Here is a 24917-nt window from a genome sequence, read left to right as displayed (position 1 = left end):
TTCTCATGAGATCAGTTTGCTCAGACACAAGTTCTCCAAGGGCCTGCCCAGAGGCTGTATGGAAGCTATGGTGTTCGAGGAGCCACCCAGGAGATGGTCTCACTGCTCGGGACGCAAACTCACTTCACCCTTCCGTTCTCCATGCAGTGCCTCTCCTGCCCTGGGCTGGGCCAACCTCTCTGAAACACTGCCTGCCGGAAACCTGCCACCTGCTGGGGTGGGGAAGGGAACCATCTGGCTATGTGGCCTGGGTGGGTGGTCTGTCACCCTACCATGCTCTTTCAAGTAATCTTCCTGCTTCCAGCCCACCCTGCACACACCACCTTTCGAAGCATTCCATCCCCAGTGCTCCCATTCCTTTGCCTTTTCCACCTGCTTCCCCCATAGCCCAAGACATTCAACATTCTCCACTCAGCTTCCCTCTCACCTATCGGTTTCCTGTCCTGCAAAGTTTTTGTTCATACCACCCTCCTCAACCATTTACTTTTCTAGTTTTTTTTTTTTTTAAGAATTTACATTTTTTCTTATTCCTTTACTTTCATTTTAGTGGGATTTTGAAACAGAGCAGAGAAATACATATATGTTCGATTGTTACGTTTATGTCAAAGTCTATAATAATACTAATAAATAAAAATCAAGTTTTAAAAGGTGCAGATACAGGTCAGGGCGTGGAGGCTGACGCCTGTAATCCCAGCACTTTGGGAGGCTGAGGCAGGTGGATCCCTTGAGGTCAGGAGTTCGAGACCAGCCTGGCCAACATGGCAAAACCATGTCTCTACTAAAAAAAAAAACACAAAAATTAGCTGGGCATGGTGGCGCACACCTGTAGTCCCAGCTACTTGGGAGGCTGAGGCAGAAGAATCACTTGAACCCGGGAGGCGGAGGCAGTGAGCCGAGATTGCATCACTGCACTCCAGCCTGGGCAACAGAGCAAGACTCCATCTCAAAAAATTAAGTAAATAAATAAATAATAAATAAAAGATACAGACAGAATTCTCTCTGAGGGGTTTGGGGGAGGATACTCCAACGAGGAAACAGTGGTTTTCTCTGGTGCAGGGTGCGGTGGCGGTAAGATTATAGACGAGTATGCTTGTATTTTTTTGGTATTTTCCAAACTTGACATTAATTTCACATTTTTATAAATAAAAAAGCATGAGGATTAAAAATATTATTAAAAGGCATTTCTGAGACAAAGATCAAGTCAGTATAAATAGATGTGCAGAAGAAATTCTAACCCTCCAACAGGGGTCTACATGATCTATGGCTTTTGCTTATGTGTAGGGGAGCGCTGGGCTTCCAAAGAAGCACCCCAGGCCTTCAGAGGTAGGTGGGAGTGGGACAGGGGGCTGAGCAGAAGGAGTTCTGGGCTAGTTTCTCTTACAGTGGCTCTCTGTTTTGATCTGGTTTATAGGTTAAAATTCTGCTTTATATTTTGGTTTATTTTATTTTTTTTGAGACGGCGTCTTACTCTGTCACCCAGGCTGAAGTGCAGTGGTACGATCTCGGCTCACTGCAACTTCCGCCTCCCGGGTTCAAGTGATTCTCCTGCCTCAGCCTCCCGAGTAGCTGGGATTACACGCGCCTACCACTACACCCAGCTAATTTTTTGTATTTTTAGTAGAGACAGGGTTTCACCATGTTGGTTGGCCAGGCTGGTCTTGAACTCCTGACCTCGTGATTCGCCCACCTTGGCCTCCCAAAGTGCTGGGATTACAGGCATGAGCCACGGCACCTGGCCTATATTTTGATTTTTAAAAAGAGATCCGCAATCATCAAACAAGTTTGGAAAGTACCAATGAAGATCTAGAGAAAATGAGGCTGAGGTTGGGGAAAAAGCCTTTAAGGACGCCACCGCACTCTAACCCCTGCCCCTTTCCATCCTGAAATGACAGTAGCAGCTCCAGTGGAATTCTGGGTACACACAGAATACGTTATGCACCCAGAGAGCTTGCAAAGGGACTGAGAGGTTTCGCAGTCATGGAGCTCCCAAGCCAGACCCAACTATTCCAGGCCCCCAGATGGGTGTGCATAGCCAACGTCCAGCCAGTGTCGGTCTCTGGCCTCAGTGTGCTCATTTGCACCATGAAAGGACTGCATTCATCTTCTAAGCTAATGTCCTAGAAACTCCAAAGAGCATCCTCTTACTGAGACAGTGACTGCCAGCTCCCTGGAGACACAGAACGGCCCCACCTAGGGACTCCTTGAGAAGCAATACTGAATTATAAAAATTCAATCCATTTCCTCCAGAAAACTTTTAATATTTGTCTCCCCAGTTAGGCCAGTCCAACGCTACCGTGGCCAGAGTGAGTCAAATACCAAATGCTGCAGCTTAGTAATGGGCTCCAGGACTCCTCAAAGCAAAGCCATTCCTTCTTTTCCCAGGCAGCAGCATCTCTCTCCTGGGAATGGCTGAGGTCTAGTTCACTTCCCCGTTCATTCGCTCCTAGCACCAATTTGGGTCACTCTCTTCCTTTGGGAGTGCTAGTCCTACAGAGAAGTCTTCCTTTGGCTGGAGAGTCGGGGAGGATGGGTTTGTTCACATTCTTAACCTATCTACAAAATAACATCTCCTTTCCCTTCCCCCACACACTTGGCCGGTTCCCCCAACCTACCTCTCTGGAATAGTCCAAGAAAGACCAGCAAAGCCCCCTCCGCCTGGCAGATTAAAGATGCTTTAGAATCAATGAGTGTCATCCCGCCCTGGCCTGACTCCTTATCTGTTGGGGAAAAAAAAGAAAGAAAGAAAGAAAACTATTTTAACAAGAGAGAATTTCAGAAACCTGTGCATTCTCTTACAGGACATTAGCTCAAAATCAACTGCTTCATCTAGGTCTCTCCTTTTTGCAAACCAATCACATTCCACTTGATCGGCCTTTCTTGCCATCTGCGTCAATGCCACCCCCAGCTCCCTTTGGTGGTACTGAAACCAACCACAGGAGCATTTCCAGTGCCTGGAGCAGGAATGTGCACTCAGATGACTCAGATCGTTTTTAGAGCTGTTTGTTGGTTTTGTTTGGCTTTTTGAAAGCAAAGTAATTGATCTGAGCCAAGCCTGGGTTCGAGTTCCATTCGATGGATGCAAAAAGCAGGCTGGTGAACTTGAAATCTTTATTCCCCATGTGGATCTGTTTTCAAGGCCCAGGTCTAAAGGAAAATCCATGCCCTATTGGGCTGGAGATAAAAAGGAAGAGTGTGAGGGGAGGGGCCGCCCACTCCTTGCATCTGTGGTGCTTCTTCCCCCACCTCAGCCGCTCCAGGAAATAACAGAACCCCAAAGAGGGAAAAAAGACACTAGAGCTGCAGCCCAGTCTAAAGACCCAACCCCTTCTCCCAACCCCAGACCCTGGGCATAGCTACCTCCACAGCTGGGAGACTTCAGCCCAGAGCCTAAGGTGGGCTTAGATTTAGCACAAAACCAAAACCACCGGCTTCTCCATGAGTCAAACAGCAGAGCCCTAGGAACCCGCTGGAAAAGGCATGTGTTGCAGGAACACATTTCCCAAGGACCAAGCTGGAGTCCTCTGTGCGGCCTCCATCCCTGCAAAGATGCTCCAGGGACCTTGCTGCGGGAGCCCAGGCATGCGGGCTCGGGTGCTCCCTTCCCTCAAAATTCAGGGGACAGTGGCAAGCACTTCGCAAGGCACTGCCACCAGAGAAACAGGAGGTCAGCACTAAAAGCTAAGGAAGAAATCTCTTCCATTGCTGACCAATTAAGTGACTGGCCAATACCCGTTACCACGACAAATTATAGTAGCTCTGGCACAGGGAAATGAGACAGGATCATAAGGAAAGCCCTTTCAAAACAGGAAAGACAAAGCCAAAAGCAGAGGGAGCCGAGAAGGAAGAGAAGGAGAGAATTCATCCTCAGGAATTCGGGTCAGGAAATAAGGAGCCAGGACAAAATCCACAAGAGGGCGGCCAGGGAGAAGGCGCTCCCCCGGGAAGGAAGCCGCAGGACCTCAGGATCTGGGTCTGCCACCCTCTAGCCCCCTTGGGCTCAAGGGCACAGCTCGGGAGGGACAGAGCGCAGGAGGCTCAGTCCCGAATCGGGGGCAGGGGGAGGGGAGGACGCGCACAGCCACTGCTGGGTGCCCGACAAGTAAACAGCCTGCCCCGAACAGGCGCGTCCTCGTGCGAAGCCCGCTGGAGGCCCCACGGATCCCATCAAGGGCGGCAGCCGAGAAACCTGGGATTCCCGACCCCCGGGGGGCACAAAAGGAAGCAACCAGATTAGGAGAGGAGAGCGTCGCGCGGCCCATAGCTGAGAATCCCACCGCGAGCGCAATCCCCTGCCTCGGCCCCCCCAGCCCCCACGGCCCCGGACCCCCGATCGACCCTGCCTCCACCGACCTTGCCCACCCCGCCCCAGGCGGACAAAGCCCGGGGCTGGGCTGGGTGGGACGCCCGGAGGGGCTGGGGGCGGGGCACGGGGACCCTGCAGACGCCCGCACAGGTGGGCTCCGTACCGGGTGTCGGTGCCGGGGGCGGGGCCCGATCTCCCTGGAGACAGTTGCCCAGGGGACACAGCGGGCGGGTCCCGGAGTGACGGGAAGACGCCAGCCTCCGGGCAGCGGCGCGGGGCCGGCGGGGGCCGGAGGGCAGGCCCGCCGCGCGAGGTGCAGGCGAGCGGGGCTCGGCGGAGGGGCGCGGCCCGGGGCGGGGCTGGGACTACGGGCAGGCGGGGCGGGGCGCCGGCTGGGGGCGGGGCGTCCTCAGGGCTGGGGCGGGGCCGGGGCGGGCCGCGGCGCGGGCACCGTCGGCAAATTCTCACACCCCCAGCCGGGAGAAGCGCCCGAGCTCACACGGGCGGCGGAGAGCGGAGTGGACGCTGCAAATCCTCCCCGACCCTCGCTGTTCTCGCCCGGAGGCCCAGGACGCTGCTAGGCGGGGCCCTTGGGGTTCGCGCCCTGAGCCCCAGAGCAGCCGCGGGACCCCGACGGCGCGCGCACGCTGGTTCTGGCCTAGGTTTCGCCTTACAACCAATAAATAGAAAGCGCCACCTGCAAAGCAAGGGAGGGCTGGTCGTCCACCAAACTGCTTTCCGCTCCCCGCTTTGCAAAGCATCCGCAGAAAGGGCGGGGTACTGGACCCAGGTCACAGAGCCGGAGCCAGGCTCACTCGAGTAATTGGCCAGCCCGGGCTCTGGGCTCAAATCCAGCCTGCTGGCTGTTCCCCAGCTGATGGGCCTTTCCATCGGGGGTTTCCTTATATGTGAGGTTTAGAAAATAAATGAGTGTACTTAGGACTTTCACTAATGCATCTATCCATTACAACGGGCGGTGTGCGTGCAGTAACAACACCGAGACAATCCTTGTCCCGCGCTTAAAAAAAACTCTGGGCGCTCCAGTGTTTTTGTTTTTGAGACAGGGTCTTGCTCTGTTGCCCTGGCTGGGGTGCAGTGGTGCGATCATAGCTCACTGTAGCCTCTACCTCTCTGGCTCAATCGATCCTCTCACCCCAGCCTCCGGTGTAGCTGGGACCACAAGTGCGCACCACCTCACCCAGCTAATTTTTTAAAAGTTTTTGTAGAGGCGAGGGGTCTAACTATGTTGCCTACGCTGGTCTTGAACTCCTGGGCTCAAGCCATCCTACCGCGTCAGCCTCCCAAAGTGCTCGGCCAGGCGCTCCAGTTTTTATCCAGGCATCTACACTGTAAGGTAGATGTTGTTCTCCCTTGGTTGTAAGTGGGGAAGCGGAAGCTAGGCGGGCAGGGACTCTTACCCTCACGCACTCACACAAAAACAGTCTGCACAGCCTCTTGGGCCGAGCTAGCGCTGGCACAAGTTTGGTTTGGTGCTGAACCCATACCCCTCTTGCTCTGCAAGGGCCCATCTCCCCTTAGAATATTCTTTCGGGTCCACAGCCCAAGACAAACCTTTGCCACAGGGGAACACAGAGGAGGAAGTGGGGTGCGAGCACCAGAATCAGCCCTGGCGTGTCCCGCGGGGTGAGAGAAGGTGGTTTGAAGAACACTCCTTGGTGGTCCTAATTGCTGCACGTGAGGTCAAGGCAGGGCCCGCCCATCCCAGGCAGATGAGCTCCAGGAGCCTTCCTCGTGCCTGCGAAGACGGCAAGGAGAAAACACTGCCGGCTGGAAGCTCCCGAGAATCTCGAGGAAGCCCGGAATGAAAGGACCAGGCGGCCGGGCCTCGGAGCTCCCCAGCCAGGGCGCGCGCAGCCAGGCCTGACGCTTCCCTCGGCCCTCGGCGGCCTCTGGGTCCTCCCAGCACCCGGCAGCCCTGCCAGGGGTCCCGGATGCCCAGAGCACCCCAAGGAGGAGAGAGAAGAGAGGGGGGCCAGGGTGGGAAGACGGGGGGCCAGGGTGGGAGGGGACACCCCTCTTCCCTGGCCGTCCCTAGAAGTCACACACAGACATTCACTCAAAAAGACAAGCTTGCATGCAGATGCACAGACACAGGCGCAATCATGTAAACGGACACACAGAGACCACAGACGCTCGTGCTCATACACGCGCTCTCGCTCTTCACACCCTGCACCAGGTGGGCACTCACCCGCCCGCACCCCGGCTGTGCTTTTGCAGATCCCGGGAGAGGGCGGAGCCCGGGCCGGGGGCTGGAAACCGCCCCCGGCCCCGCCCCCGCCCCCACGCCCTCCCATCTCTCTCTCCCTCCTCCCGTCCCCTGCCTGCGGGAGGGGAGCGGTGCAGCAGACATCCGAGGGCAGCTGGGACCCCCTGACTCAGCCGACGGGTGAGTCAGGCCCCCTGCAGGCCACCCCGGACCCCCCAGGGCGGGGATTTCCCCAAGATGAGAAATCAGCCACCGGAAGTCACGCCGGACCTTGGACGGGCAGACAGAGGCTGGGAGGAGTTCTGGGTGCAGAGCCCCCAACCTGGTAAGTACAATGATCCCGGGGCTAGGACGCCGACGAGATTTTCCAAAGGGCAGACGAGCTTCAGCGGTTCCTCCACCCCCATTCCCCACGTGTGGGAGCCCTCCTCCCTAGCGGCCCCGTCCTGCAATCGTCCCCCTGCGCGAAGACTTCCGTTTATCTCCAGCATGGATGGAGGGAAAGTCAAGCTCAAACACAAGGTCCCCATCAGCAATGGAACCCAATGATCCGCTGGGGGTTCAAATTGGGGGTGTCAGGCACGGGTGTCTCTGGAGCCCAGAGAAAAATCCAAGATTCTTTCAAATGGCAAAAGCCCCCAAAAGTCACTTTCCTGTATTGCCACGATGAACTGGAACTTCCCTGACAAATTCTAAAAAGATAGAGACCTTAATAAATTGTTTAGAGGAGAATTAAAAGAGTGAATACAGACGCATGGAAAATCTCTAGAACAGTGCCTGGCACTCATATTAAGTATTGGCTCTCACACATGGATAACAGACACAAGGAGACTAAGTGACTTGCCTCAGGTCGCACAACTAGTTAGTGGCAGAGATGGAGGAAAAACCAGTCTCTGATTCTTTGTTCACAGCTCAGGTACCTTCTGTCCTTTCTGAAATTAAGTGAGAGTATAAATAAAGTCATTTAGTGGATAAATGAATTTTACCACTGTTAAATATCAGAGTAGACCTGGAACAGTGGCTCATGCCTGTAGTCCCAGCACTTTGGGAGGCCAGGGCAGGAGGATCACTTGAGCCCAGGAGTTCAAGACCAGCCTGGGCCACATAGTGAGACCCCCGTCTCTATTTTAAAAAGAAAAGAAAAATCAGAGTAAATTAAGGCGGGCATGGTGGCTCACGCCTGTAATCTCAGCACTTTGGGAGGCCAAGGTGGGAGGATCATTTAAGGCCAGGAGTTTAAGAACAACCTGGGCAAAACAGCGAGACCTCGTCTCTACTAAAAAAAAATAAACAAATTAGCCTGGCACGGTGGCATTTGCCTGTAGTCCTAGCTAGTTAGGAGGCCGAGGGAGAAGAATTGCTTGGCCCAGTAGTCTGCAGTGAGCTATGATGGAGCCAAGAAATCAGATTCCTGCTCCTCTACTTGCTACTAAAAGGGCCAATCCTCTTGTTAAATCCCAAAACACAAGGCAGGAAACCAAATGAGCCTCTGCTCCCACTCATTGGAGCCCTTGTTCCCGTCAAGGAGCCCTAGAAGACGGAAGAGTATTTGCTGCATCAGTCACTTCTTCCTCTCCTGACACTTTGTGATGTGTGAGTTCATCACACTTTTGCTGTGATGAAATCTCAGCTTCTCCCAAATGCACACCAATATCCCAGCCTCCAGCCTAGCTGCAATTCTGCTATTCTCTTTCTAACTCAAATTGGCATTCAGCATTTCTAGGTGTGGTCAGATAAGACACCACTGTTGAAGGGGGACAAGACCAGGAAGGCTAAAGTCAGAAAAAAATCAGATGCAAAGCCAGGCACCACTGAGGGCACCTGTAGTTGCAGCTACTCACAGGCTGAGGCAGGAGGATCGCTTGAGTTTGAGGCTGCAGTGCGCTATTGATAGCACCTGTGAATAGTCATGGCACTCGAGCCTGGACAACACAGTGAGATACTCATCTCTTTAAAAAATGTTTAAGTATAACCGCTGGGCGCAGTGGCTCATGCCTGTAATCCCAGCACTTTGGAAGGCTGAGGGGGGGCAGATCACCTGAGGTCAGGAGTTCAAGACTGGCCTGGCCAACATGGTGAAACCCCGTCTCTACAAAATATACAAGAATTAGCCAGGTGTGGTGGTGCATGCCTGTGATCCCAGCTACTCAGAAGGCTGAGGCACGAGAATCGTTTGAACCTGGGAGGCGGAGGTTTCAGTGAGCCCAGATCGAGCCAGTGCACTCCAGCCTGGGCAACAGAGCGAGACTCCGTCTCAAAAAATAAAAAATAAAAAAAATTAAGTATAACCAAAAAAAAGCAACTAAAGACAACAAAAACAAACAAAAAAACCAGTTACATGTTTGTTTTTAATTCTATTAGAATAAACAGGAGGGCTCCAAAAAAATCCTCAAAGGAGTTTCCATATTTACTCACATATTCCACCCTTGATATTTTTATTCTCAAAGCACAAGAATGAGAGACCTAATTATAAGAGGCCCCTGCTGCTCTCCTGCCATCCTTACGTATTTTCATTTATCTTTGAGACTCTCACCCACGGGTAACTCAAAAAGCGGCTCATCTGTAGTTAAAAAGCAAAGTTAATTAGCATCTGGCACTTCCTTCTTTCCTTCCTCAATTCTCCAAGCTTACACTAAAAGTCTGTCTTAATTGAGGCTTCCTGAGTTTGTGACCTGGGGCAGGAGTTGAGGGGTTGGGGATATAAGCAGAGAGAGAGAGAGAAAAAAAAAAGAACCTTGGGTTTGCATTGCTCATTCTTTTTTTCTTTTTTCTTTCTTTTTCTTTTTTTTTTTTTTTTTGAGACAGGGTCTCACACTGTGGCCCAGGCTGGAGTGCAGTGGCGCGATCACAAGTGCTTGACCTTGTGGACTCAGGTGATCCTCCCACCTCAGCCTACCGAGTAGCTGAGGTGTGTGCCACCATGCCCAACTAATTTTTAATTTTTGTAGCGATGAGGTCTTGCTATGTTGTCCAGGCTGGTCTCAAACTCCTAGGCTGAAGGGATCTGCCTGCCTCGGCCTCACAAAGTGTTGGGATTACAGACGTGAGCCATCACACCTGACTTGACTGCATTGCTCTTTCTTTTTTTTTTTTTTTTTTTTTTTGAGATGGAGTCTCTGTCGCCCAGGCTAGAGTACAGTGGCACCATCTCAGCTCACTGCAACCTCGGCCTCTTGGGTTCAAGCGATTCTCCTGTTTCAGCCTCCCAAGTAGCTGGGATTACAGGTGCCTGCTGGCTAATTTTTGTATTTTCAGTACAGACGGGGTTTCATCATGTTGGCCAGGCTGGTCTCGAACTCCTGACCCCAGGTGATCCACCCTCGGCCTCCCAAAGTGCTGGGATTACAGATGTGAGCCACTGTGCCCGGCCTGCATTGCTCATTCTTTCAAGTATCAGCCAAAAAGTATGTGTGGCTCATGGTTGCAGGGACTCCTCCCATTAAGAGGTGGCCTCTGTGTCCCTTCCTCTTAAATCTGAGTGGGCTTGTCACTGCCAAGAGAGTATGGCAGCAGAGATGCTAAGTGACTTGAGAGGTGAGGCCATAAGAAGCCATGCCGCTTCCTCCTTGGTGTAGAATGCTGGCTCTTGGAATTCTGAGCATTAAGTTAGAGGTCTGACTACCCTGACGCTGCCACACGGTGACACAGCCCAAGCAAGCCAGAAGGAGAAACCATGTGAAGGCACTCAAGTTGACAGTCCCACCTGAGCCCAACCTTTGAGTCATCCCACCCAGGTACCAGACATGAGTGAAGAAACTTCCAGATGATTCCAGACCCCACCTGTTCAAGTTGTTACCAAAAAAAAGTATAACCAAAAAAAAGCAACTAAAGACAACAAAAACAAACAAAAAAACCAGTTACATGTTTGTTTTTAATTCTATTAGAATAAACAGGAGGGCTCCAAAAAAATCCTCAAAGGAGTTTCCATATTTACTCACATATTCCACTAAAGACAACAAAAACCCCTTGAGAGTCTTCCCAGCTGACTCCAGATATCATGGGAGCAGAGCCAGGCAATCCTGCTGAGCTCTGTCTGAATTCCTGGCCCCTGGGGCCGTGAGCATCACAGTGTTGCTTCACACCACTGAGCTTGGGGCAGGTTGTTATGTACCAAGAGATCCCTAGAACTCTGAAGATCTCATAAAATCCTCAAAACAACCCCACTAAATAGTTACAATAGTCATCTTCATGAGGAAACTGAGGCCGAAGCTGTGCAGGAAGTGACAGAGCAGGAATCAGAACCCACCTGGAACCACCACCTAAAACTGCTCCTAACACCAAGTCGTCCCACTGCTATAAGGCACAAGGCTCGTTTTTTTTGTTGTTGTTTATTTATTTTATTTTATTTTTTTTGAGACAGTCTCGCTCTGTCGCCCAGGCTGGAGTGCAGTGGCGCGATCTCAGCTCACTCCAAGCTCTGCCTCCCCGGTTCATGCCATTCTCTCGCCTCAGCCTCCTGAGTAACTGGGACTACAGGTGCCCGCCACCACGCCCAGCTAATTTTTTGTATTTTTAGTAGAGACGGGGTTTCACCATGTTGGCCAGGATGGTCTCAATCTCCTGACCTCGTGATCCGCCCGCCTCGGCCTCCCAAAGTGCTGGGATTACAGGTGTGAGTCACCGCACCTGGACTGTTTTTGTTTTCTGTTTTTTTTTTTGAGACAATGTCTCCCTTTGTCACCCGGGCTGGCGTGCAGTGGTGCCATCTTAGTGAGACCCAGCCAAAAAAAAAAAAAAAAAGGTCCAGGGCCCAATCCCAGTGGGGAAAGTGTTTGACACGTCCCACCATGGCACTGGGTCACCCCTGTGATGGGTTACACCATCTAACAGAAGTCAGCAGAGACTTCTCCTCTCCTAGGTGGCCCATGAGTGTCCCTGAGGGACAAGGTCAGTTCCCACTAAAATGGACATACATTGTTACACATTTAAAACCCCAGTGGTGGCTAATGACTGTAATCACAGCACTTTGGGAGGCCAAGGAGGGTGGATCACCTGAGGTCAGGAGTTTGAGACCAGCCTGGCCAACATGGTGAAACCCCGTCTCTACTAAAAATACAAATATTAGCCGGGTGTGGTGGTGTGCACCTGTAATCCCAGCTACTCGGGAAGCTGAGGCAGGAAAATTGCTTGAACCCAGGAGGCGGAGATGGCAGTGAGCTGAGATTGTGCCACTGCACTCCAGCCTGGACGACAGAGTGAGACAGCAAGACTCCGTCTCGAAATAAATAAATAAATACCCAGGCCAGACGTGGTGGCTCACGCCTGTAATCCCAGCACTTTGGGAGGCCGAGGTGGGCAGATCACCTGAGGTCAGAAGTTTGAGACCAGCCTGGCCAACATGGTGAAACCTCGTCTCTCCTAAAAATACCAAAAATTAGCCAGGCATAGTGGCATACCTGTAATCCCAGCTACTCAGGAGGCTGAGACAGGAGAACCCCGGAGGCAGAGGTTGCGGTGAGCCGAGATGGTGCCACTGCACTCCAGCCTGGGCAACAAGAGCGAAACTCTGTCTCAAATAATAATAATAAAATAAAAAATAAAAACTTGGCCTCGGCTAGGTGTGGTGGTGCATGTCTGTAATCCCAGCACTTTGGTAGGCCAAGGCAGGCAGATCGCATGAGCTCAGGAGTTGGAGACCAGCCTGGCCAACACGGCAAAGCCCTATTTCTACAAAAAATACAAAAATTAGCCAGGCGTGGTGGTAGTCCCAGCTACTCAGGAGGCTGAGGCAACAGGATCGCTTGAACCCAGGAGGTTGAAGCTGCAGTTGGGAAAAGCTGAGATTTCATCACAGAGAACTCATAGCTGGTCCAAAGCTAAGTCCCGGGCAGACTGCAGTCCCTTCCAGAACAAGCTGGATCATTCTCCGTATGAAACTACATTCAGTTACTTCAGTCCTGAGATTCACACCGTTGTGTAGCCCCCACCCACATTCACAGTCAATGTGACCTAAAGAATATGGCACAGTGATGGGATAACACCTTCAACATTAGATTATAAAAGAATCCAGGCCAGATGTGGTAGCTCATGCCTGTAATCCCAGCACTTTGGGAGGCCGAGGTGAGCAGATTGCCTGAGGTCAGGAGTTCAAGCCAGCCTGGCTAACATGGTGAAACCATCTCTGCTAAAGATACAAAAAATAGCCAGGTGTGGTGGCGCACGCCTGTAGTCCCAGCTACTTAGGAGGCTGAGGCAGGAGAATCGCGTGAACCCGGGAAGGGGAGGTTGCAGTGAGCCGAGATTGCACCCCTGCACTCCAGTCTGGGTGACAAGAGTGAAACTCCATCTCAAAAATAAAAACGAAAACAATCACAACAACAGCAACAAAAAACCATTGCATTGTGCACATTAAATGAATTTTATGGTATGTGAATTCTAGCCCAGTAAAGCTTCTTATGCTAAAACATGACGAAGAAGAAGAGGAGGAGGAGAAGAGGCAAAGTCATTGGTGCCCAAGGAATGGCACCAGGAGTGGTGTCCAGGAAGGCTGGCCAACTGCAGGGCTGGGAGAGCTCTGTGATGCTGACATCAGGGGCCTTCCTCATGCCTGGGAAAGAGGACGTGGGCTAAGGGCGGCTAACCAAGGCCTGGGAGAATACTGAGAGGTGAACAGGCGATGTGGGTGTGGGGCAATCAGCCTACTTGGCCAAAGGGTGAGTTCTTGCTAATTTCACAGGGAGACCCTGACTGGTCTCAAGCACCTGATGCCCAGCATGGGAAGTCAACATCCCTGACTTCTCATCCTCTATAGAAGTTTCCCCCAGGCCGGGCATGGTGGCTCACGCCTGTAATCCCAGCACTTTGGGAGGCCAAGGTGGGCGGATCACCTGAAGTCAGGAGTTCGAAACCAGCCTGGCCAACACGGTGAAACCCCGTCTCTACTAAAAATACAAAAATTAGCCAGGCGTGGTGGTGCGTGCCTGTAATCCCAGCTACTCAGGAGGCTGAGCCAGGAGAATCACTTGAACCTGGGAGGTGGAGGTTGCAGTGAGCCAAGATCGTGCCATTGCACTCCAGCCTGGGTGACAGAGCAAGACTCCATCTCAAAAAAGAAAAAAAAAAAAAAGAAGTTTCTCCTGACTACCTGGAAAGAAGGTTCACACCCAGCTCTCGCAGGCATGCTTTCCCACGTGCCTAAGCCAAGGCCCTTCCCACAAAAGGGGCCTTACACATGCCCCAAAGGATGGTCCTCTTCCAGAAATGAGCCGATGCTACAGTGGAGAGTCACCCAATGACGTGGGAAAGTCGATCCTTGCTGAAAGCCCCAAAAAGGGGCTGTAAATTTAGGACAAAGGATTTAAATGGCAGGGGCAAACTTGTACAATGTCTTCTTTAAGAGGTGGTCAAGAAAGAAAATAGAAACAGGTTCAAGACAGACTTTGAATAGGTTGCTGGCAAGTGTCTCTTACAGAGGTGTCACAGGGTCAGAATGATTTGCCCCTTTGAGGTTGGTTTCAGAGTCAGAATCTCATACGACAGAGAAGCTAGAGGTTGGACCTACACAGTCCTTCCCTGCACACCAGCAGAGTCTATGGATGAAAGAGCCTCTTTCTGGAGAGAGTCCATGCTTTTCTGCAGGTTTTCAAAGGGATTTAAAATCTGAAACAGGTTAGGAACCACTGGGTGATGTGGTTCGGGGGTAGGTGGAAGATGGAGTTTTTTTCTTTTTCTTTTTTGGAGACAGGGTCTGGCTCTGTCACCCAGACTGGAGTCCAATGCCATAATAGGCTCACGGCAGCCTCAACCTCCTGGACTCAAGTGATCCTCCCGCCTCAGCCTCTTGAGCAGCTGGGACTAGAGGCGTGTGCCACCATGCCTGGGTAATTTTTGTGTTGCTGTTTTTTTGTAGACACAAGGTTTCCCTATATGGCCCAGGTTGGTCTCAACTGATCCTCTTGCCTTGGCCTCCCAAAGTACTAGGATTACAGGCGAGAGCCACGGTGCCCGGCCGGATTTTTTTTTTTTTTTTTTTTTTGAGATGGAGTTTCGCTCTTCTTGCACAGGCTAGACTGCAATGGCACGATCTCGGCTCACTGCAACCTCCGCCTCCCGGGCTCAAGTGATTCTCCTGCCTCAGCCTCCCAAGCAGCTGGGATTACAGGCAGGCACCACCACACCTGGCTAATTTAGTATTTTTTTTTTTTGAGACGGAGTCTTGCTCTGTCGCCCAGACTGGAGTGCAGTGGCGCAATCTCGGCTCACTGCAAGCTCCGCCTCCCGGGTTCACGCCACTCTCCTGCCTCAGCCTCTCCAAGTAGCTGGGACTACAGGCGCCCGCCACCACGCCCGGCTAATTTTTTGTATTTTTAGTAGAGTCGGGGTTTCACCGTGGTCTCAATCTCCTGACCTCGTGATCCGCCTGCCTCGGCCACCCAAAGTGCTGGGATTACAAGCGTGAGCCACCGCGCCCAGCCTAATTTAGTATTTTTAATACAGACAGGATTTCACCATGTTGGCTGGGCTGGTCTCGAACTCCTGACCTCAGGTGATCTGCCTGCCTTGGATCTCTCAAAGTGCTGGGATTACAGGCGTGAGCCACCACGCCCGGCCCAGATTCTTTTTTCTCTTACTCTGGCAAATCTATATTTTACAAACTTTTAATAACTAACTTGTGTAGGTTCCACATAATTAAAAATGTACAGTATGCATGAATAAACACATTTATAAAACATATGGCATATATATTTAAAACATCCGCATGCACGATCTGGAAGATCACGGCCTATAATTCCCAGATGCAGGCTCTGCTGTAATTTTTTTTTCTTTAGACAGGGTCTCACTTTGTCACTCAGGCTGGAATGCAGTGGCACGATCTTGGCTCAATGCAGCCTTGACCACCCTGGTTCAAGCGATCCTCCTGCCTCATCCCCTCAAGTAGCTAGGGCTGCAGACATATGCCACCACACCCGGCTAATTTTTGTATTTTAGTAGAGACGGGGTTTCACCATGTTGGCCAGGCTGGTCTTGAACTCCTGACCTCAAGTGATCTGCCTGCCTCAGCCTCCCAAATTGCTGGGATTACAGGCGTGAGCCACCGCACCTGGCCTGCTGCTGCAATCTTAAGATGGCCACATAATATCTCTTAAAACTACAAATTCCACTTCCCTTCTTCTGTCCTGACCTCAACTTAATCACAAACAAACAACCTCCCTTCCAAAACACACACACACTCATGGCAGTCCCCCTGTCAAGTGTCAGCTATGTGGTAGTTCGCCCCATTCTCCTGGGGTCAGATCTGCAGCTGGCTACCTGCCCAGGCACTCAGCACTCAGGCCCTCCTTCCCCACCCGGCTGTCAGCTTAGGGGTCCTCCTCCACCTATCCTCATGAGATCTGCAGACAACCCTGTAAGCTCTGAGCCAAAGAGGAAGAAATCCTGGGGATGACATAGAGGGCTCTGGACACCTCATTCCACCAGTCATTGTCCTGGTCACACTCTCTCCTTGGCAGGGGGCCCGTGACACTGCTTCCATTCTCAGAGCAGGTCTCTGGGCCACTCCTGCCCCTGGAGCCTCTGGGATCGGTTCAGACTCTGTCCCATAGCACAGCCTCTTCATCTTTCATCAGGCTCATCTTCAGGGCTACGGCAGCCAGCCCCCATGACTAGGCACCTGATGTCCATTTTCTCATTGAACATCGTGACAAGCCCCGAAGGCAGGCATTCAGTTTTATGAATGAGGAAAGTGGGACTCAAGGAGGTGACGGGGAAGGAAGTGGGTTTGGGTTTATTCTGGAGCCTGCTCTTTACCACCATACCACACTGCCTCTCCCAGGCCAGTGCACTGGAGCCAGATGGTATCAACTGCCAGCTCAAGGACACCTAGGTCAACTTCTCAAAAGAGGCCTAGGGGTTGGGCAAGGAGGCCATTGAGATTGTAGAGGCCAGGCCTTGCTTGCCCCTGGCATTGGGGAGAATGGGCACCACCCCAGGCCAACTGGGGAAGGGCCAGGCACCAGAGCTGCGTCCTTCTGCCTACTCTTGTTGTAGAGGATCAGAGTCCAAGACGCCAACTCCATCAGACACAAGGACCTTCAAGGGCAAGGAACTAGGCTGGGCATGGTGGCTTATGCACTATGGGGGGCTGAGGCGGGAGGATCACTTGAGCCCAGGACTTTGAGACCAGCCTGGGCAACTTAGCAAGACCCCATATCTACAAAAAATCTAAAAATTAGCTTGGTGTGGCCGGGTGCGGTGGTTCACGCCTGTAATCCCAGCACTTTGGGATGCCGAGGCGGGTGGATCACGAGGTCAGGAGTCGGGACCAACCTGGCCAACATGGTGAAACCCCGTGTATACTAAAATACAAAAATTAGCCGGGCGTGGTGGTGGGCGCCTGTAATCCCAGCTACTCGGGAGGCTGAGGCAGAAGGATCGCTTGAGCCCAAGAGATTGAGCTTGCAGTAAACTATGATCACACCACTGCACTCCAGCCTGGGTGACACAGCGAGACCCTGTCTCTAAGAAAAGGAAAAAACAAAACAAAAACAAACAAGGAACTCTGCCTGGGAGTCCAACTAAGTCCTGGGAAGGTGGGGACGGGGGGTGGGGGTGAGGGGACAAGTGAAAAAGAGCCAGGAAGCCCCTCCTGCATAGCCGCCTGACTCCCAGAGGCCTCCTGAGTCCTCCTCCCTGGGATCCGGACTCCCCTCCCCCAGCCCAGCACTTCTTCCTGGGAACAAGCCCGCGTTTGGAGGCAGCATGGTGCAGGGTTAGGAGCAGCTTCTGCCACTTTCTGGCTGGGTAAGACTTAGGTAAGTTACTTCCCCTTTCTGTGCCTCAGTTTCCCCATCTGTAAAGTGGGATTCACAGTAGTGCTTACCAAACAGGGTTGTCATAAGGCTAATTAGCTTAGTATTTCTTTCTTTCTCTCTCTTTTTTTTTTACATCGCCCAGGCTGGAGTGCAGTGGTGCAATCTCGGCTCACTGCAACCTCTGCCTCCCAGGCTCAAGCAGAGATCCTCCCATCTCAGCCTCTGGTGTAGCTGGGACTACAGGTGTGCATCATCATGCCTGGCTAATTTTTGTATTTTTTTGTAGAGATGGGGTTTTGCCATGCCGCCCAGGCTAGTCTCAAACTCCTGAGTTCAGGCGATCTGCCCACTTCAGCCTTCCAAAGTGCTGGGATTACAAGCATGAACCACGGTGTCTGGCTAGCTTAGTATTTTATTTTTCTCTCTTTTCTTTTTTCTTTTTCTTTTTTTTTTTTTTTTTTTTTTGAGACGGAGTCTCGCTGTGTCACCCAAGCTGGAGTACAGTGGCACGATCTTAGCTCACTGCAGCCTCCGCCTCTCCGGTTCAAGCAATTCTCCTGTCTCAGCCTCCCGAATAGCTGAGATTACAGACACCCACCACCACACCCAGCTAATTTTTGTATTTTTAGTAGAGATGAGGTTTCACCATATTGGTCAGACTGGTCTTGAACTCCTGACCTCAGGTGATCTACCCACCTTGGCCTCCCAAAGTGCTGGGATTACAGGCATGAGCCACCACGCCCGGCCAAGCTTCGTATTTTCAAAGTGCCCAGCACACTGCCTGGCACAGGGTACGTACTACGAAAGTGTTTGTTGTTATTGTTATTAGATACAGAAATGGCAGGCTAGGTTAATGAAAATGGCAACTTTCAGCTGGCAAACGGCAAAGCTCCTAAGCACAAATGCTACTGACAGGACCCACGGGAAAAGAAACTTTACATGATGCCCCCTACTGGAGCGTGTGCTCATTCTCAGAGTGAGGGCTTCCCTAGTCCAGGAGAGATTTCTAAGTTGAACCTGCCTCTGGCCCAGGCTCTGTGATCCCTACGTCTTACCCTGACTCCTACCTAGCAGAATCAGGGGTGAATGGTGCTCTCCATCCCCTCACCAAACACCCCGGCCAATGGCCTCTACATGCTGACCACCCCCGGGGTACCATGGAGTCGGGCCCTCCTTCCTATCTCTGCATGCCCACAGAGGTCGTCATGCCTGCTCCAATCGGATGGCAGTTGTTTACCTGCGTAATCATATAATGTAGTTATTACATAAGAGGGTGTGAAAAGAGCTGATTCCATGAATAAAACAAAGCTGAGTGCTTCAGAAACCTAGTAAAAGACAAGTCACCCAATAAAACAAACTTCCTGTAGAATTATGGAATTAGACCAGGCAAGACAACCGTAAAAGCTCAGCAGGAATTATTAAAATGTAAAAGGAAGGCCAGGCGCTGTGGCTCACATCTGTAATTCTGGCACTTTGGGAGGCTGAGGTGGGAGGAATGCTTGAGCCCAGGAGTTCGAGACCAGCCTAGACAACATAGCCAGACTTCGTCTCTACTAAAAATCAAGAAAATTAGCCGAGGCCAGGCATGGTGGCTCACGCCTGTAATCCCAGCACTTTAAGAGGCCGAGGTGGGTGGATCACTTGAAGTCAGGAGTTCAAGATCAGCCCAAACAACATAGTGAAACCCAATCTCTGCTAAAATACAAAAATTAGCCAGATGTGGTGTTGTGCACGACTGTAATCCTAGCTACTCGGGAGGCTGAGGCAAGAGGTTTGCTTGAACCGGGGAGGCAGAGGTTGCAGTGAGCCAAGATCGCACCATTGCACTCCAGCCTGGACGACAGAGCGAGACTCTGTTTCAAAAAATTAAAAAAAAAAAATTAGCCAGGTGTGTGTGATCCCTGCTTACTTAGGAGGCTGAGGCAGGAAGATGGGTTAAGCCCAGGAGGTCAAGGCTGCAGAAAACCGTGATCGAACCACTGCCCTCCAGCCTAGGTGACAGAGCGAGACCCTGTCTCAAAAAAAAAAAAAAAAAAAGTAGGATTAAAAAAGTGGATTATACATTGCATGTACGCCTTATACAGAAAGATGAACCTGTGGCCTACTCAAACATAAGCCCTTGGCCATCTGAGAGCAGATCAGGGAACCAATGTACACTGACATATTTTAAGTGAAAATGAAATATTTATTGGGAAGGGAGAAAAAACAGTAGCTGGCATCCATAGCAGCTTCTCCAGGTGAGTGCTGCTGGAGAGGTATATAGGACTCTGTGCGGCCAGCCACAGAAAAAAATAAAATAAAATGTTTACATTTGAGGTAATGCATTTTAATAATTCTCTACCTGAACCAAAGTCAGTTACTCAACCAACAAATCACATTGGATAAAAGTGCTATTAAACTATTCATTTCTCCACCCTGCGCGGTGGCTCACACCTATAATCTCACCACTTTGGGAGGCCGAAGTGGGAAGATTGCTTGAGCCCAGGAGTTGGAGACCAGCCTGGGCAACACAGCAAGACCCCTGTCTCTACAGAAAATGAAAAACATTAGCCGGGCATGGCGATGTGCACTTGGGAGCTACTCAGGAGGCTGAGGCGGGAGGATCACTTGAGCTCAGGAGTTAGAGGCTGCATTGAGCTATGATGGCACCACTGCAGTCCAGCCTAGGAGCAGAGTGAGACCCTGTCTCTAAAAATAAATAAATAAATAATCTCGGCATTTCTCATCCTAATTGTGTCTAGTGGTTCATCATCCTCTTTGGTCCTAATCCACATTGTTAAAACTCTGGTTGGAGTCGCTGTGCTGAGAGTAGCGGAAGCCACAGAAAAAACATAAACATCTTCCCAGAGCACCCATTTGACTCTAAAGTTAGGGGAAAATATGCTTTATAGTAAAATAAACATGGATATATCATGGAATCGAATGTAAAATTAACATTAGCATTAAAAATAGAAGTTGAAGCTTCAAAGCGAGGTCGCAGTTGGGGTGGGCGGCTGCAGGTCAAGAGCTGCACATCCCATCTCTTTAGGCTGGAGAGATGGTGGGAAAGTTGGAGAAACACGGCCCATCAGGGTCAAGGTTACTGCCAGCTGCCCGGCCATCTCCTACCCACTCCCCCTGGGAACCCGCAGCACATGGGCTCCTGGGGTGCTGCCTTGTGAGCCTCACAGGTGACACCAGAATCCACTGCTGTGGCCAAGGTCACCTGAGGGCAGACCTCACTGTGAGCTGCCATACCTTCCAGTCCAGGCCCCTTGAGCGGGGCCAGGGGCAGCTCTTGCCACCATCCTGGGAGAGGAAGAAAATGGCCTGCTCAAGATCTCACTCCTAGCAGTATTTGCCTCAGATACCCAAGCTCCTTCCTACCTTGAAAGGCTAGAAAATGCTGACAAGGCCAGATGTAGTGGCTCATGTCTTAATTCCAGCACTTTGGGGGGCCGAGGCGGGAGGATCTCTTGAGTCCAGGAATTCAAGAGCAGCCTGGGCAACAAAGCAAAATGGGATATTTATTGACACATGTTCTGTGCATTCCATCTGAGTCATTCATGGGAAGATCAAATAAGGTAATGGATGAATAAAGCTTACTACACCCTGCAAACCTCAAGAACTCATGACAGGAACACCTGTCATTAAAATCCACTCTGAGCCAGGCTGAACAGGGCTCACCCATAGTCCCAGCTACTTGAGAGGCTGAGGTGGGAGGATCATTTGTGCTCAGGAGTTCAAGACCAGCCTGGACAGGCCAGGCCTGGTGGCTCACACCTATAATCCCAGCACTTTGGAAGGCCAAGGTGGGTGGATCTCTTGGGCCCAGGAGTTGGAGACCAGTCTGGGCAACATGGTGAAACCCTGTCTTCCATTGAAATACAAAATTAGTGGTGTGTGATGGCGTGAACCTGTACTCCTGGCTACTTGGGAGGCTGCAGTGGGAAGATCGCTTGAGCCCAGGAGATCAAGGATGTAGTGAGATATGATTGCACCACTGCACTCCAGCCTGGGTGACAGAGTGAGATTTTATCTCAAAAAAAGGCCAGCCTGGACAGTAGAGTGAGACCCCAGTTTCTAAATAAATAAATTTTTAGGCCAGACGCGGTGGCTCACACCTGTAATCCCAGCACTTTGGGAGGCTGAGACGGGCAGATCACTTGAGGTAAGAAGTTTGAGACCAGCCTGGCCAACATGGTGAAACTCCATCTCCACCAAAAATACAAAAATTAGCCGGGTGTGGTGGTGGGCGCCTGTAATCCCAGCTACTCGGGAGGCTGAGGCATGAGAACCGCTTGAACCAGGAAGGCAGAGGCTACAGTGAGCCAAGATCGCACCACTGCACTCCAGCCTCGGTGACAGAGCGAGACTCCGTCTCAAAAAAAAAAAAACAAATTGTTTTTTAAAAATCCATTCCCTACCACAGTGTGGGCCTCAAAGATTCACTCATCCAATGGTAAAAACTGCAACTTTTTGGGTACCCATAACTTGGTCCAGGTGTTTCATTATTTCCAATCTTTACGACATCTCTATGACAATCCAGTCAAAGAGGTACTATCATCCTAATTCTCAGATGAGAACCCAGAAACTTAAATACCTTGTCAAGGTCCCCTACATGTTAAGTGTCAAAGCCAAGATGTGAAGCCTGTAATTCTAAAACTCTTGCTTTTGATGCTAATCTGAAGCTAACTTTTTATTCATTTTCAAAACACAGTCCTGCTGGAGAAATGGAGCCATTCACATCTTAGGAAACTATCACATATTAGATGTGCTGCACTCAATTTAAAAATAGACCACACATCATCACCGGTTTCCAAATGACAGCAGATGGGCTGTATTATTCAAATACTCATCACACCACACAATAGGGAAAAAAAGATTCATGACCTGGTCATGGCTCCTGGATGCTTGAAACCATCAGAAACAGAAGTTGTGGTCTGGGAGTACATCTCCTTTCCTTGGCTCTGAATATGAGGAACTTTTTTTTTTTTTTTTGAGATGGAATTTTGCTCGTCACCCAGGCTGGAGTGCAACCTCTGCCTCCTAGGTTCAAGTGATTCTCCTGTCTCAGCCTCCCAAGTAGCTGGGATTATAGGCACCCACCACCACACCTGGCTAATTTTTGTATTTTTAGCAGAGACAGGGTTTCACCATGTTGGCCAGGCTGGTCTCGAACTCCTGATCTCAGGTAATACACCTGTTTTGGCCTCCCAAAGTGTTGGGATTACAGGCGTGAGCCACTGCGCCTGGCAAAAAACATTTTTAATGGAATTTTTTAGAAGGACGTGTAAGGAGAAAGTTGAGGTTTTTGTTTTTCCTCCTAGAAGAAAATTCTCATGAAGTAGTTCATTTGAGACCAAGATACTGGTGTTATTAACTTCCTCCTCAACAGCAGGTCAGCAGTAAAGAGGAAAATGCAGGCATCAAGCACACCCTGTTTGCGTGACTTTCCTCTCCTCCCCTTAAGGGCTCCCTGAAGCCCACTCAGAACGAAAGCCAAGGCCACTCTGAAGGGTTTAAGAGGTCTGGCGCAGGCTCATGCCCGTAATCCCAGCACTTTGGGAGGCCGAGGCAGAAGGATCGCTTGAGCCCAGGAGTTCGAGACCTGAACCAATGTATACTTTTCATGTACTGATTTATGATTTTACCTACAATTCCTGTCTTCCTAAAATGCATAAAACCAAACTGTAACCCGACCATCTTGGGCACACTTTCCCAGGACATGTTGAGACTGTTTCTTAGGCCATGGTCACTCATGTTGACTCAGAATAGGCCTGGGCAACAAAAGGAGACCTCCATCTCTACAAAAAGCTACAAAAATTACCCAGGTGTGGTGGCATGTGCCTGTTGTCCCAACTACTAGGTGGGCGGATCACTTGAACCCAGGAGATTGAGGCTGCAATGAGCTATGATCGCTCCACTGCATTGCACCCTGGGTGACAGAGCAAGACCCTGTCTCAAAAAAAAATTAATTAGAAATAAAAATAATTAAAAGGTTTCAACAGCAGGCATTATGGGCAGCAACCCAAGCTGGAGTCAAAGCTCCAGATTCTGTCCCCTGAAATGGCTGAGGAATCCACCCAGCTGCCTCAGTTTCCCAAACAGCATATAGGGTCATCTGGATGTGAGCGGCAAAACAGTCACCAAGACAAATTCTGGACTTGAACAAAACCATTAGTGAGTCCTTAGCCCCCATTTTCATGCTACAGAGGCTGCAGGATCACAGCAGACTCAGAGTCCTGGAGACAGCCCCGTCAGCCCCTACTCGTCTGCTCAGGGAGCTAAGACCACCTGGGATAGGTTCACCGGCTTGCTCAGGGAGGCTCACACCCAGATCCAGTCAGCCAGCCGAGGACACAGTCTATTTGGACAGAAAGAGGTTGTCAGTTCCCCTTCTGGGACCATCTACCTCTAGGGCAGAAAAATCAATCTGCTATAGATTAAAACAAAATCAATCTTGAGGAAGAACAGAGACTTGTTAATTTATATTAATATATAATAAGAATGAGGGAAAGGATGGGAGAGGGGTAAGGGATAAAAGACTACACATTGAGTACAGTGTATACTGCTTGGGTGATGGGTGCATCAAAATCTCAGAAATCACCACTAAAGAACTTACTCATATAATTAAAAACCACCTGTACCCCAAAAACTACTGAAATAAAAATAAAGTATTTGCCAAACCAAAAAAAAAAAAAAGAATAAGAACAGCTAATATTTACAGAGTATCCAATTATGTGGTAGGTGATGTTCACTATCTATTTACCTTATTTAATCCTTCAGACAAACCTAGGAATGGGTCCATTAAGGTTCATTTTACAGACAAGGAAATAGAGGATCAGAGAAGTTAAGTAGGCACCTCAAAGTCACACAGCTGGGAAGTGGAAGAGCTATGGTTTGAATCTGAATCCATCCAACACTAGAGTTCATGGGTTTAACTACTGCATTACTGAATTTCAAGATGAATCCAACTCCCGGGGAGTTGGTTCACTGGACAACTAAGGAAGTGCAGACCTCATGCTATATACATCCAGCCAGTAAAGAGAAAGAAAGCTATTTAAACTAGCTGGCAATAAAAGAACTACGTTTTACACCAGGCGTGGTGGCTCACTCCTATAATCCCAGCACTTCGGGAGGCCAAGGTGGGAAGATCACTTGAGCCCAGGAGTTCCAGACCATCCTGGGCAACATGGCGAAACCCTGTCTTTACAAAAAACAATACAAAAATAAGCCAGGCCTGGTGGCGGCACCTGTAGTCCCAGCTACTTGGGAGGCTAAGGTGGGAGGATCACTTGAGCCCAGGAGGTCAGGGCTGCAATAAGCTGTGATTGCTCCAGTGCACTCCTGTGTGGGCAACAGAGTGAGACCCTATCTAAAAAAAAAAAAAAGAAAAAGAAAAGAAAGATACGTTTTAAATAATTACCTCTGAGCCTATTAGCAAAACATTATTTCGGCTGGGCGCGGTGGCTCACGACTGTAATCCCAGCACTTTGGGAGGCCGAGGTGGGCGGATCACGAGGTCAGGAGTTCGAGACCATCCTGGCCAACATAGTGAAACCCTGTCTCTACCAAAAATACAAAAAAATTAGCAGGGCGTGGTGGCAGGCGCCTGTAGTCCCAGCTACTCGGGAGGCTGAGGCAGGAGAATGGC

The 24917-nt window shown here is 50.4% G+C and overlaps 1 protein-coding gene across 6 annotated transcripts in view; it reads right to left on the bottom strand.

Moving 5' to 3' along the window:
* The window catches only part of PIK3CD (phosphatidylinositol-4,5-bisphosphate 3-kinase catalytic subunit delta), a 73561-nt gene that overhangs the window by 31998 nt on the left and 16646 nt on the right, over positions 1-24917 (bottom strand). For 4 of the 6 annotated variants that reach the window (XM_030805587.1, XM_030805593.1, XM_030805592.1 and 1 more), the window contains exon 2: positions 2613-2717. The gene's annotated coding sequence lies outside the window, so the exon portion shown is untranslated. Of the gene's footprint in view, positions 1-2612; positions 2718-4466; positions 4645-24917 lie in introns of those variants that run through there. The other 2 variants (XM_030805591.1, XM_030805589.1) reach the window with 2 other exon arrangements.

Source organism: Nomascus leucogenys, chromosome 24 (genome assembly GCF_006542625.1).
Source record: "Nomascus leucogenys isolate Asia chromosome 24, Asia_NLE_v1, whole genome shotgun sequence".
NCBI lineage: Eukaryota > Metazoa > Chordata > Mammalia > Primates > Hylobatidae > Nomascus > Nomascus leucogenys.
Note: the sequence above shows the minus strand (reverse complement) of the source record. Positions and strands in the feature narration are given on the sequence as shown.